The sequence below is a fragment of the Vipera berus genome, assembly GCF_964194415.1.
Source record: "Vipera berus genome assembly, chromosome: 6".
NCBI classification, from domain to species: domain Eukaryota; kingdom Metazoa; phylum Chordata; class Lepidosauria; order Squamata; family Viperidae; genus Vipera; species Vipera berus.
Window position 1 is genome coordinate 59,236,650 of NC_138208.1, and position 14,813 is coordinate 59,251,462.

The window sequence follows — 14,813 nt, forward strand, 5'->3', positions numbered from 1 at the left end:
GTCAGTGTGTTATGTGATCGCTATCAAGTTGGTTGGGTTTTTTTGTGTTCTTTCATTTAGTGAGCTTGTAAAACATAATAAAATTAAAGTAATGGTGCAAAGAGTTGACTGGTCACCCAGAAAGCGATGTAAAATAGTATTATTAAGTGAACAAGGCTACAGTTATAAAGAAATTAGAAGAAAAATTGGTGGAAACTTAACCAAAGATGGCATTTCTACTGTACATTTTCCCAAAAGGTTTCCACAATTTTGGCCATTACTGTTAAGTACAGTTTTTATATAACTATAATTTATCTAACTCCTTACCTGTATTCACATTTCTTGTGCTCTGTTATAAATACTACCCTGAAAAGGATTTTCCTATTTAGAACTAAAAATTATCTACTTGCATATTTTTGTTGTTTTATTTATTTGTATACACTACAGATTGGGAATTTGTTTCTCAAATATTGGAAATATGTTAATATCTATATATCTATAATGTTGAAATATACCACTGCATTTTTTGTTTTAAAATTGTTTTAAAGCCCACATTTCAGTATGTGGGTTACTCAAATCCAAATCCATTTATTTCTATCAGAGGATGCTAGAATTATCTTTTGAATAAATATTTTTATCACCTTAAATATTGAGATCAGTACAATGTAAAATTAGTGATGATCTATTTATTATATCTATAACTTTTAGCTGTTCCCAGTCTGTTTTGTTTGGAAAAGAAATTTAAAAAATGATTATTCTACCCAGCTGAAATCTAGTAGCATTTAAAATTATGATAAAAACAGTCTAATAATCAAAACAAAGAATTTTACAAAAGGCATTCTCCTGATGCGTAAATTGCTTTGGAAAATGTAATAAACTTATGGCCTAAGAAATGGGAAAGCAAATGTTTGGGAGGTCAGATTATTTATTTATTTATTTATTTATTTATTTATTTATTTATTTATTTATTTATTTATTTATTTATTTGATTTATATATCGCCCTTCTCCCGAAGGACTCAGGGCGGTGTACAGGGCAATAAATATATTAAAAATACAAGATACAAAAGTTAAGAAAAATTAAATAATTGTGCCCGATACAATAAAATCAATTAAAAACAATATTAAAAACCCCAAACCCATCAGACCAGGCCGGCTTGTTCAAATAAATAAGTTTTTAGATCACGGCAGAAGGAGCGAAGGTCGGGAGCCAACCGGAGCTCAACCAGTAAGCGGTTCCAAAGGTCTGGCGCGCCCACAGAGAATGCCCTCCCCCTGGGGGTCGCCAGTCGACATTCTCTGACCGGCATCACCCTGAGGAGGCCCTCTCTGAACTCACAATGATCCTAAACTTGCCACTTACATATGTATCTTAGTTGTATTTTCAAAGATAAAAATAACTGGAGAAAATAGAATTGCCTAGAACACGGGTCGGCAACCCGCGGCTCCGGAGCCGCAGGCGGCTCTTTGAGCCGTCTCCTGCGGCTCCCAGCCGCCCGGTGCGCGCGCACCTCTTCGAACGGGCAGTGGTGCGCGCGCACCTCTCCAAATGGAGAGTGGCACCGCCCGTTTGGGGAGGTGCGCGCGCACCTCCCCAAACCTTTGGAGAGGTGCGCGCGTACCTCCGCGCGAACGGGCCGCGACGTCGTTTTTTGAGGAAGCTGCCGCGGCCCGTCTGCAAAGCTGCCGAAAGCGGCAGCTTTGCAGATGGGCCACGGCAGCTTCCTGAAAGAGCGACGCCGCGGCCCGTTCCGAGAGGTGCGCACGCACCTCCCCGAATGGGCGGAGCTGCGCGCGCACCTCCCCAAACCTTTGGAGAGGTGCGCGCGTACCTCCACGCGAACGGGCCGCGGCGTCGCTCTTTGAGGACGCTGCCGCGGCCCGTCTACAAAGCTGCCGAAAGCGGCAGCTTTGCAGATGGGCCATGGCAGCTTCCTGAAAGAGTGACGCCGCCCGGTGCGCGCGCACCTCTTCGAATGGGCGGAGCTGCGCGCGTACCTCCCCAAACCTTTGGAGAAGTGCGCGCGTACCTCCGTGCGAACGGGCCGCGGCGTCGTTCTTTGAGGAAGCTGCCGCGGCCCGTCTGCAAAGCTGCCGAAAGCGGCAGCTTTGCAGATGGGCCACGGCAGCTTCCTGAAAGAGCGACGCCGTGGCCCGTTCCGAGAGGTGCGTGCGCACCTCCCCGAATGGGCGGAGCTGCGCGCGCACCTCCCCAAACCTTTGGAGAGGTGCGCGCGTACCTCCGCGCGAACGGGCCGCGGCGTCGCTCTTTGAGGACGCTGCCGCGGCCCGTCTGCAAAGCTGCCAAAAGCGGCAGCTTTGCAGATGGGCCACGGCAGCTTCCTGAAAGAGCGACGCCGCGGCCCGTTCCGAGAGGTGCGTGCGCACCTCCCCGAATGGGCGGAGCTGCGCGCGCACCTCCCCAAACCTTTGGAGAGGTGCGCGCGTACCTCCGCGCGAACGGGCCGCGGCGTCGCTCTTAGAGGACGCTGCCGCGGCCCATCTGCAAAGCTGCCGAAAGCGGCAGCTTTGCAGATGGGCCACGGCAGCTTCCTGAAAGAGCGACGCCGCGGCCCGTTCCGAGAGGTGCGTGCGCACCTCCCCGAATGGGCGGAGCTGCGCGCGCACCTCCCCAAACCTTTGGAGAGGTGCGCGCGTACCTCCGCGCGAACGGGCCACGGCGTCGCTCTTTGAGGACGCTGCCGCGGCCCGTCTGCAAAGCTGCCGAAAGCGGCAGCTTTGCCGACGGGCCGTCGCCGTCGGGCAACCGGGAACCGGTTCCATCTCACTTTTTAAAAAAATGGCAACCACGTGCGTCCGCGCATGCGCAAAAAACTGTTTTGCGCATGCGCAAAACATTTTTTGCGCATGCGCGTACATGGACACACACACACGGCTCCCAGTTTTTTTAATTTGTGATGGAACCGGTTCCCGGTGGCTCTTTTCCTTTTTTAGGTTGCCGACCCCTGGCCTAGAAAGACTAATAGCCAGATGACAAGGAGCAACTATATTTGTTATTCATATTGTTATGAACAAAGGAATTAATCTAAGTATAACCTGAGAGAAGTATAGATGATAGGAGCGAGATCCTTTTCCTTATTTTCATCCTGTTTTCTACTGATCCTAAATATTTTTGGTTCTTTTTTACTTTTTCCGACTACCAAGAAGTTTTGAATGCCAATGATTATTGTCCATCAATCACCATTACAACTGTTTATTTTGGCTGTCTAGCACTTTATTTTTCCTGCCAAACAGGTTAGGGTTAATTAAGATCAATTGTTGGTTTATAGTTATTGCTGCAAATTGATATACCCATCAAATAATCACAACATGGATATCACACCAGTCAATTATGTCCACAATGGGCAAAAATGTTTTGGATAGAAGATTTTAATATTAATAGTGGGCAAAAATAAACAAGAGCATTTTTTCTGAGCCCAATCAACAATCAAGGCAAGGGAAGTCTTACCTTCATTTACCTACTGTATGGATATAAACATACACATAAGACATATGAATAAGGAAAGCACCTAATTTTTTATTCAGATAATAAAATTGGGCAAAATTATTATTACTTCAAAACAAGTTCAGTCTGCTGTTTGTTGTGTTAATTTGATAGAGGAATTCATTTGACTAGTATCTCATGATAGAAAAAAAAGGCTATTAAAGAGACCGGGAAAAGACTAATATAAATAAACCTTCTTAAACATAAGTAAATCAACAGCTGAAGGAAGTAGCTCCATAATCCTGGAAGTATACGTAATAATAATCATGACATTCACCCAATATGATATTTTGATTAATAAATACAGAGCATTCCTCTTTCCCAGGCACACCTAGGCACATGTGCATAACATTGCTGCTCTTTTTAATGGGTTTATCATTCATAAAATGATTGTGATACTAAGTATAGCCACCACATTGGTTTACCAGAAGGCCAACTGGAGAAATGCAAGCTGCCTTATCTGTTACTCTCACAAAATCAATTTTCCACTAATTACAGCATAATTTTTCCTTTTCTCTGGATAAACAAAGCACTGGATTACAGTCACTTGATGTTTTTATTTTCTAAATGGGACTGAGAGACACATATTTAGAAAGAAATGAAATGTAAAAAGCTGGCACTTTAACAGTGCAACATGCCAACTTTCCTTTTAGAAAAGATTAAATGGAAGTTTTTAAAATGCCTAAATGTTCAGGGGGACAGAAAGTCATATCACCTCAGGACCTCAGTTGTTTTTCATTTGCTCATTCACTCCCAATTATCTCTCCCTTCCCATATTTTACTCCAAAAATGTCAAGAAAGATAAACTACAAATTAACACAATATGTAAGAAAATGTTTTTCTAAAGGGGGTAAAAAGAAGTGGAGGAAGAAAGATCCAGTGATTGTAATGACCCTCTTAAAAGAGATTAAGAGGGAGATTGATGATGAAATGTGAGACTAAAGCGTGAACACAGAATACTACAAACATGAATTAGGTAAAGTAGATTAGAATTTAGAAAAAAATACTATAGTATAATTTGATGATTTTTCAACCAGAGAAAATGGTTAAGGATGTGAACAGAGAAATGTGAAGAAATGTGATTAGGAAGAGTGGATAAAGTATATGAAGGAAAATGAATGGGTAAAGAAGGAGGAGGAGTTGGAGGAAAAAGTAGAAAAGAGTTAGTGAGCGCTTTAAAAAACTAAAAAGCTTAAAGCAAAAGAATATAGGATGCAGGATATAGATATGGTGGAAGAAGAAAGGAGGAAAAGATGGAAAGAACTAGAGAATAAATGTGAACGGTCTAAGTGTGAACTAGATACAGACTAGTTCATGATTGCATGAACATTCATACATAGATCTACACAGGGAGTAAGAATGTAAACAATAGATTGTTTATTGTTTCGCCACCAGAATAACTTTTTACTTGAGGAGGAGGAGGAGGAGGCAGCACTATGGGGAAACAAGGATATAGATTAAAGTAAATTTCAACTTTTAATTTAATCTGGTTCTAGATTGCAATGAAATCTGCAATTTTCTAACTTTAAATTTTTTAATTTGTTTTGTGCAGCTTCCTAGCCAATGTGTATCTTTATCCCAAGTTTCTCTTAAAAAATGATTGTTATTATATGAATAAATTAAGCAGTTCAAAAATACATTTATTTTAATTTATTTGAACAGGTATCCATTTGGTAATATTGACTAAATAAATAGATGAGAGTGAGGATGCTTTTGTGCCCTGCTCCCTGTGGTCATCTCTTCTTTTTTCCAACTTCTCTGAGAAGAATAAAGTTAAAAGAGTAGAATTCTTGAAACTATTCTGCTAATCTGCATCAAGGTACTAATTAATATGTCAGAAATAATATCGTTTTTGTCCACTGATCTCCCTTATTCTCAGCCTCATTTTTATTATTATCAATGCTTGCAAGTGATTTTAGAGTTCTGATGATGAATAGACAGGTTATTTTATGATAACTATATGATCTATTGATAGAAGGTTCTCATAACGTATCAAAATAGAAGACAAAAACTGCTTTTAACACACCAGATTGGATCTCTGCATGTCGCCCTCAAAGTAGATCTACTAAAATCAAGTAATTCTATGGATTTCCGTAGATATACTCTAAGCATGAGCATACCTTTATTTATACACAAGTCCTCAAAACAATATTTTTGTCTTTTAGACTCTGAAGCTGTAATTTTCATTACAAATCCTGATTCATTAACGAAATACTGTAAAAAATTTCTAAAGGATAATAATGACCAAATGCAGTCCAATTAGTGTTCAGACAATCCAAACAGTTTTTAGCACCTTCATGTAGAATAATGGTCGTGACAGTCTGAAAACAAACAGGCTCATGGTATTCTTGTTGAATTCAGCAACATAGCCATTTCAAAATTATTCATAAAATGTCACAATATAATTAAGTAAATGTTTTTCCTTTCTAGCCTGAGCACTACAGTTGTGGGTGATGCTTTTCCTCTGTGGAAAAAACAATATATCAAAAAAGATGTATACCAATCATTGTTAAATTGATAAGCAAAAAGCAGTCAATACATAGGGCTAAAAACTGCTTTTTAAAAAGGAATTGCTTAATTATCTCTATAATAGCTATTTATCCCATCAGTGATGCAGCGTTATTGTCAGACTCTGTTAATGATATTGTCTGATTATTTTCAGTTCTATAGATTGTCCCAATGCTTCCTCACTACTTCTTTAATCCAACAGTGAAACCATTTAATCCTAGAGATCTAAAGATTCTAAATATATTTTGTAGGCCTGTTACTGATCCCTGCATTGAGCCCCTTCATTTATTTGTTTTGTTCAGTGTTCTGAGCAGTACAAGGCAGCCAAATGTAGCCATCAATTTAAATTTCCATAAGATCCTCAGTCTAACTTCATTCTGAAGCTTGTAAACAATTAAAGTGGTGACTAGATCCAATTATCCTGCACTGCTTTGAATGCTGGCAATGTAAGGACAAGAATAAGGTCCGCCAAAGGGCACTTTAGATTAGAAGCTGATGGGATCATCAATAACCAAGTGGAAGAAAGCTTGGAAACCCTATAACTTCCATTTTAAGTGTTTTGACAGAACAAAAGAGAAGCAGTGTATAATTGAAAATACTAAGAAAAAATAATTAGCTAAGGATCAAAGTAATTCCAAGTACTTATATGTTGTGACGTTAGATACTAGTGCTCTTAAAACAGGATTGAAATCAGGGCAGAGTATTTTATTCCATAGATATGGCTATCTCATCAATTTATTGTGAAGCTGTTATATTCAAAATATAAAATAATATGACCATAGTTTATACATATAACATAGGATATATAAATAATGTGAAATAATGATATAATAAGAATGTAGTAATCTGAGTGAAAGTAACAAGCTTACTAATATGGTGTGTGTGTGCTAAAAATAAGAAGAATTACATCATCCATAACATTCTAATAATAGATTAATGCTAATTATTTCAGTTCCATGTACAGAAATTTTTGGAATTTAAAAAAACTACAATAGTATGAAAATAAAACCAGTGTCCAATTTTGCTTAGACTATCCATGCTACCTTTGAGCCACTTCCAGTGATCCGTAATGGCGAACTGATGTCCCTCTAAAAGAGGAGGACACGTTGCCAGTGAAACAGTGCCCAATTTCAGGAATCGGCAGTTGAAATCTAACTCCAGAGGGATCCTCAGATTAGTCACATGCACTCCATATAACTGCTCTGTGTGTGTGTGTGTGTGTGTGTGTGTGTGTGTGAGAGAGAGAGAGAGAGAGAGAGAGAGAGGTCAGTTTGGGATCAGCTGAGAATGGCAGGATTTCATTGTGCTTATAAGCCTATATGGACTCTAAATTCAACTGACTTATTATTTTACACCTTATTTGTTATTCTTTGGTTTTCTTTAAATATTAAGAACTTCAGACTGGTAAGTTAGACTGAAATCATGGGTGAGTATCCTTCAATCCTTTTTTAAAAAACACCCAAAACTATGACTTTAAGAATTGTATTTTTTGAAATATACACCAAGAGGAAGATTATTATGGGCTTTATAAAGTTTCACGTGGATTAAGGATTCCGATGGGCTTGATTTAAGATTTTGATGTTGATTGAAAGAATCCTCTCCCATGAGAAAGATCTTTGTTTACATTCTGAACTGACAAAAAGTCTTTGAACTTTAAACATTAGAGGCATCCAGATGACTATTTTGAAAGAAGCATATGACTTATGGCAACAGGAGATTTTGGAACTATTTAACTTTTTTCTACCATCTGCTGATGTAATTGCACAAAATCAAGTCCCAATGAATAAAGTAATTTACAGGTAGGATTAAAAGTTACAGCCTATATGAAGGAGAAAGATATAATGGATTTACAAATGAAAATCATAACTTAAAAATTAAAAAAGAAATACCAATAGTAAAACAGGTGAGTTATTTGGATTATTTCCTTATACTGAATGTACAAAGGGGTTTCCTGGAGTTGCTACCCTGAAATATAAAGAGGGCTTGATAAAGATGAAAAAAAGAATTTCAAGAGGAGCAAGAATATGAGAAGGCAGATGTTAGAATTTCTTTGAGAACTTTAAAGACTGTTTTCCAAAAGAAGAAAGACTATAAAATTTATTTATTTGACCAAAGTTAAAATAATGGGGTGTTATTTGGAGGAATATTTAATGGCTTCTTGATTAGGACTGGATGACAATGGTTATTTCTGGTAATAATTATTTTTGAGTTGGACTGAATTTTGATTATTTGAAGAGAGGAAGTGAGGTTCGTTTAAAAGGAAAAGAAAAAATCAGATTGAGTATAATAGATGTAATTTATAGTACCTGTGTGGTTATTTCTAACAAAACTTGACTTTTGCTGTTTTAATAGGGAGAGTGAGGTTTTAGAGATGGATACACAGAAAATCAGGTGAGATATGGAATGAAGAGATTTTGGTTTATTTTAAGACATATTGACAAATTCTTAATGTTGACTATACTTGCTGGGAATGAATGGAGAGGTTTCTTTTTCTATTTTTTTCTTTTTCTGCACTTTTTACTTTTTTATTTTAAATGTATTTTATTTAGTTTTATAAGTTTCACTTTGATAAGGTAATCTTTAATTTAAAAAATATTGAAAAAAGACTATGCATACTACCTTTAATTAACAGAATAACAGAGTTGGAAGGGATTTTGAAGGTCTTCTAGTCCAATCTAGAGCTGGAGATCCTATGCCATTCCAGACAAGTGGCTCTCCAGGCTCTTTTTAAAAGCCTCCAGTGATGCAGTACCCACAGCTTCTGAAGGCAAGCCGTTCCACTGGTTAATTGTTCTCACTGTCAGGAAATTTCTCCTTAGTTCTAGGTTGCTTCTCTCCTTGAATAGTTTCCATCCACTGTTTATTGTCTTGCCTTCAGGTGCTTTGGAAAATAGGTTGACCCCATCTTTTAAGGCAACCCCTTAAATATTGGAATACTGCTATGATGTCATATCTAGTACTTCTTTTCACTAGACTAGACATGCCCAATTCTTGCAACCGTTCTTCATATATTTTAGCCTCCAGCCCCCTAATTATCTTTGTTGCTCTTTTCTGCACTCTTTCCAGAATCTCAACATCTTTTTTATAATATGGCGACCAAAACTGGATGCAGTATTCTAACTATGGCCTTACTAAGACTTTATAAAGTGGTACTAATACTTCACATGATCATTAACCCTTGTTAATGCAACCTAGGATTGTGTTTCTTGGCAGCTGCAGAAGCCTGCTGGCTCATATTTAAGTGATTGTCCACTAGGACTCCAAGATCCCTCTCACAGTTAATGCTATTGAGCCAGGTTTTATCTAATCTGTACCTGTAAATTTGGTTTTTCTTGCCTTAGCGTAAAAGTTTACTTTCCTCTACAATGAATTTCATTTTGTTAGGTAGGGCCCAATGTTCAACTCTGTCAAGATTCATCTGGATGTTGAGCTATCTTCTGGGGAGTTAACTATTCCTGCCAGTTTAGTGTCATCTGGAAATCTGATGAGTTCCCCATCTATTCCCTAATTTAAATCATTTATGAAGATGTTGAAGAGTACTGGGCCTAAAACAGAACCTCGGGGTACCCATTGCTTACTAGTTACTACCTTCCATGCAGATGTAGTTCCATTTTCCTCCAAGTTGATTCTTTTTAAAAAGTTTCATCTTTTCATAAATTTCATAATTTTTCTTTATTGCATAAAGTTATTCTACTCTTTTTCACAAATCTCTAAAGTGATTGTCACTATTCAAATTATCAAAGCAAATGTCAGACCTTTTAAGTCTGTTTGCATATGAGAAAGAAAAACATATACTGCAGATGCTGTTTAATATAACTACTAGATAAATGATGCAAACATTCAGAATGAAACAATTAAATATATTTTTCCTCTGATATTAAATTTTTCAATGTCATCCTTGTATCAAAATTATAGATCTCTTTGAATGAGAAAGCATTATTTAGCCTATGTATACGACTCTCAGATGGAATATATAATACAAAAAAAACCCGGGACACTAAGAACTGAAGGATGAATTCAAACCCACCACATGAAAACATGTTTTCTTAAAAGTTGGATGAACAATTTCTATATATGTTTCTAGAATGTAGCTATTTAACATTCTACAAATATATTGAGCTGCATCGCCAATCATTTCTAGCTAAAACAAGCATGCTGAATGTAGGAACATGTTGCAATCGAAAAATAACCTTAAAGATATAAGGTTGGAGAATGTTGCAATAACTTTAAAGTCATCAGGGCTGGTAAAATGGTAAAATGCACGATTAAAAAAATGTATGCTAATGCTGCCCACACTCTTGAGTTAAATGGGATTCATCATATTCCATGCAATGCTGAAGAGTTATATCAGAAAATAATACATGTTAAAAGCTCCCTGCCCAAACCAGCACAGTGCTCAAAACTGCTAAGATCCTGTGCAGAACCCTCAAACTCCCAAGATTGAGGAAGACACATACCTCCCACAAGGGTGAGAAGGGAATGTGTGTAGGTGTGTATGTGTATTACAGTTTAACTAAACAGTCTGCTTCATTTTTCCAGGCACCTTCCACTTTATACGCATTTAACATTTAAAGATAATGGCTGTTGCATTATGATCTAAATTGATAAACATGCTCAAATGATACTTAATTTAATTATATATATAGTATATAATATTTATATATTATAAAATATTATACACATATATATATATATTTACATATACATATAATTGAATTAAGTATTTTTGAGCATGTTGATCAATTTAGGTCATAATACAACAGCCATTTACTTTAAATGTTAAATGTGTATAAAGTGGAAGAGGCCTGGAAAATGAAGCAAACTGTTTGGTGAAACTGTGAACTTATAAAGTAAGGGATTTCTAGATGCTAAGTTATATTCAGGCCAGACGCTACACCGAGCACTTCCAATATTTGCACTGATGTTCCTGATGACCAGAAAATACTTTTCTTCGAGATGTAACTTTCAGAGGACACATCAAGCTGATCTCTTGATAAACCAGCTTTTTAAGTAAAAATGTACTGGAAAAAATGAAGAGATTTTAGAAATATCCAAGGAGCCATAGCAACACAGTGACTTCTATTTTTATATCATGAAATATAGTTAAAAACAACATTGGGAGCAGCAAGGAATGTCAATTAATAAAATGAAAAACAGGCCTGTGTGTTCTTTCAAGAATCAAATTATTTTACAAGACACAAAATTATCAGCAGCTATTTACTTAAGCGGCATAGTTATTTAGTTTTCATTTATTATTCTCGTGTTTTGGGCCAATTATTCATACTCACACATCAACAAGCTCATGGGACCCATAAACATTTTGCTTACTAAAAGGAAGATGTTAGCTGTCACTTAAAGAGGATCCTCTCATATAAACTGTTCAGTGAATATTCAGAGGAGATATAGGGGTTCCCTTCGAAAAGGCAGATGGACAAAATGGAAGAGTACTGAAAGTACAAGACCTGATTCAGGTATACAACTCAGAAGATTTGGAAAGATAATAAGACAATAAATTTGGAAGGAAAATTCTAGGTAGATTTTGGGAAGAGAATCAGTTCCTTTGCAATAGCATTACTGGATTTGGGAGACTTTGCCCGCCTCATCCTTCCCCCTCTCCTCTTTTTTATTTCTTTGGTCCCAGTCTTGCCTATCATTGCCCTCCACCATCTGACCTCCTTTCCTAGCCTCTTGCCACTTCTGTTGTTGCCACTGCTACAGACCTTTTCTTTCTCCCTGTTCACCAGCTGGCAAAAGAAACATTATGATAATATAATACCACTATAATAGGCAGCCAGAAGCGGCAAATGTATTCATAGCTGAAGCTTCTGACTCATTATACTGGGATTCTTTTGCCTGATATCACTAAAGGCCTTTGGGTCCAGCCTAATGATGCCATTCTCTCCATGAAATAATCCAGGAGCTGGAAAGAAAGAGAGTGAGTGGAAGAATAGATTAACAGGAGATCTTAGATTAAAATGGGAAACGATAAGAGAAAGCCAAGCACCTCTGGGCATTGCAAAAGGAATCATATGGCAATGCAAGCATTATGAGACAGCAGCAACAAGAGCAAACAAATTTGTCCCTATTTTTTTTAAAAAAAACACTCAACTTTGTTCTTAAAACTATTGTAGCACTTCAAACTATTTAAAAAATTATCATGATTTGGGCACATGGGAGTATTATTAAAGTATTTATGAAGTTTATTAAAGGCAGAGGGCAGACATGACAACCATATCTCTTGTTTTCCAAAGCAACTCCAAATAGGAGCAGCTCTTTGCAAAGCCTGGAATTTATGGGCAGCAGGAAGGAGTTTAGAGTATAGTATTAATGAGTAACTATAGAATTTGTAAGGGACACGGTGGTTCAGTGGGTTAGGACGCTGAGCTTGTCGATCAGATGGTCGGCAGTTTGGCGGGTCGAATCCCGAGTGCCGCGTAACAGAGTGAGCGCCTGTTACTCGTCCCAGCTTCTGCCAACCTAGCAGTTCGAAAGCACGTAAAAATGCAAGTAGAAAAATAGGGACCACTACGGTGGGAAGGTAACAGCGTTCCGTGCGCCTTTGGCGTCTAGTCATGCCGGCCACATGACCACGGAGATGTCCTTGGACAAGCGCTGGCTCTTCAGCTTTGAAACGGAGATGAACACCTGCCCCTAGAGTTGGAAACGACTAGCACGCATGTGCGGGGGAACCTTTACCTTTACCTATAGAATTTGAATAAGATGTATCTCGAAACTGTTCTTTTTCATTTTACAGCCATTGTCTCAGTCAGGAATGTCATGAATCTGATTCCATGCACTGAGAGGTGGCAGCCCTGCTCTCCTGCCCCCATTTCAATTATATGAATAGGAGCTGCTGCTCAAAATAAAAAGATGTGACTGGATATACTTTGAAATCTCTGAAGTCTGAAACAGACTGGATTATAGTGTTTGATTTTTTTTATATTTTTAGTATTTTCAGATGCAACCATGTTTCAGCTTCCACTGTATTCAGGGTTATCAGTTGCTAAATAGCAGGGGAATCTTCAAGGAAAGAGCAACATGTAGCAGAATAATTATTGTAAGGAATCATAAGGGTTTTTTTTCCTGTAGAAACATGTTTTTTATGGGGACTACGGTTTTTCCCAGAAACTATGCAGCAATATTTTTTTCTGCGGGAAGGAATTTATTATTGTGGACCATTATATGATAATATTACAAGACATTCATATCATCACATAAAGGCAGCCATAAACGTTGCTCTTTTAGCCCCTTCCTTTCCTCATCATATTGTCAGCAGTTCTCCACATTTATTAAACAGGGCAGAAAAAAGGGCCCCTCGTGGAAATACTTTATGAATAACAGTTTCATTTAAAATTTATAACCTTCTGCTTACAGTACATGGACTCTTCTTGCCAAAGAGACTGAATCTCCCATATATGAGTATAGTGAGTTTATAATGATGTCTGAAATCCCTTGGTTTGGCAGCTTCAGAGTTTCATCTCTCTCTCTCTTGAACCAGAAATGAAAGCGACACTATATGTATGCATGGCTGCCTTCAATACCAGCAGCCCCACATTTTCTGCTTTGATCTTCCCCATTAAACGTGAGGAATCACAAAACACCAGCTACATCAGCGCTATATTGTGAGCCTCTCATTTCACTGACTGCTGCTTATAAGGCAAGAGAAACCTCTAACCACTAAAAAATGTAAAACCTCTAACTTTCCTTAGGAAAGAAGCTTAAAACTGTGACTGCAATCATTTTTCTGTTGCACGTATTGAAGGTTTATGTGTAGACACCATATTCTATGGAAAATAAAAAATGAAAAACAGAACATGTGCAAAAGAATCTATCTTACTTCTCATAGAACAAATCTAAGGAGTCCTGCGAATAAAGGGTTTTTGATCAATTCTGGTATATATATTTCATGGATCACAACTTAACCAGCTCTTATGAAAAAACAAAAACAAAATCTGTCTTATTTGTACTACACATTAATAAAATATTCCAATAAGAAGGTGATTCTGTAAATAGGTGAACATTGGCTTTTGTTTCTAGCTAAGTATTTTAAAATTTAAGGCCATAATCCTTAACAAAACTATGAATATGCATCTCATTGAAATCAGAATCTGATATTTACTTTCTTAACAATACATTCCTGTAACTTCATCCCACAGAGCGGCCATAATATTATAGGTCTTGGTTATATGACAGGTCCAATTGCTCAAATTCTCAAATACCCAGTAGAATTCTGGGAAATTATACCTACTAAAAATAGATTGTAGCAAAAATCTATTTCTCCTGTATGCTGCTCTAAGAAACTGGCTTGAAAAAACAACCAGTCAAGTCACAGATTCAATGACTGAACTCATATTCCAAATGAATGGATGTATGTAGTCTGTTTATGTAGATTCCCTCTCCTTGAACTTCACTAAATGGAATTAATCTACCTTTCAGACTAGCATGCAAATTTTTGCTTTGTACTTCAGGGTAGAAAAAGATCCTGTCTTTCTTGGCACTGTTTACACTAATTACACCAAATAGTACACCAAGCATGTATCTTATTTGTTTGTTTGCTACATTTTACTTTACTACATTATAAGCAACGCAAAGCAGAGAACATACATTATATTCCCTCCATTTTTCCCACAACAACAATTCTGTGAAGTGGGTTGGGCAAACAGCTTTCATGCATAAGCAAGAGTAGAACTCATGATCTCCTTATTTTTAGGCCAGCACCTTAACTGCTATCAATATATCATACCCCAATCCTATCTACCACACCTACAGGCTGCTTTTTCGTATTGACCTATCACATTTTTTCTGTGCCAGTCCTGTTCCTAA

General features: G+C 37.6%; 1 protein-coding gene across 1 annotated transcript in view; it reads right to left on the reverse strand.

Annotated features, from left to right (window-relative positions):
- The window catches only part of GRIN2B (glutamate ionotropic receptor NMDA type subunit 2B), a gene marked incomplete at both ends in the record, with an annotated part of 295,037 nt that overhangs the window by 183,348 nt on the left and 96,876 nt on the right, over nt 1-14,813 (reverse strand). The gene's annotated exons all lie outside the window — the stretch shown is intronic.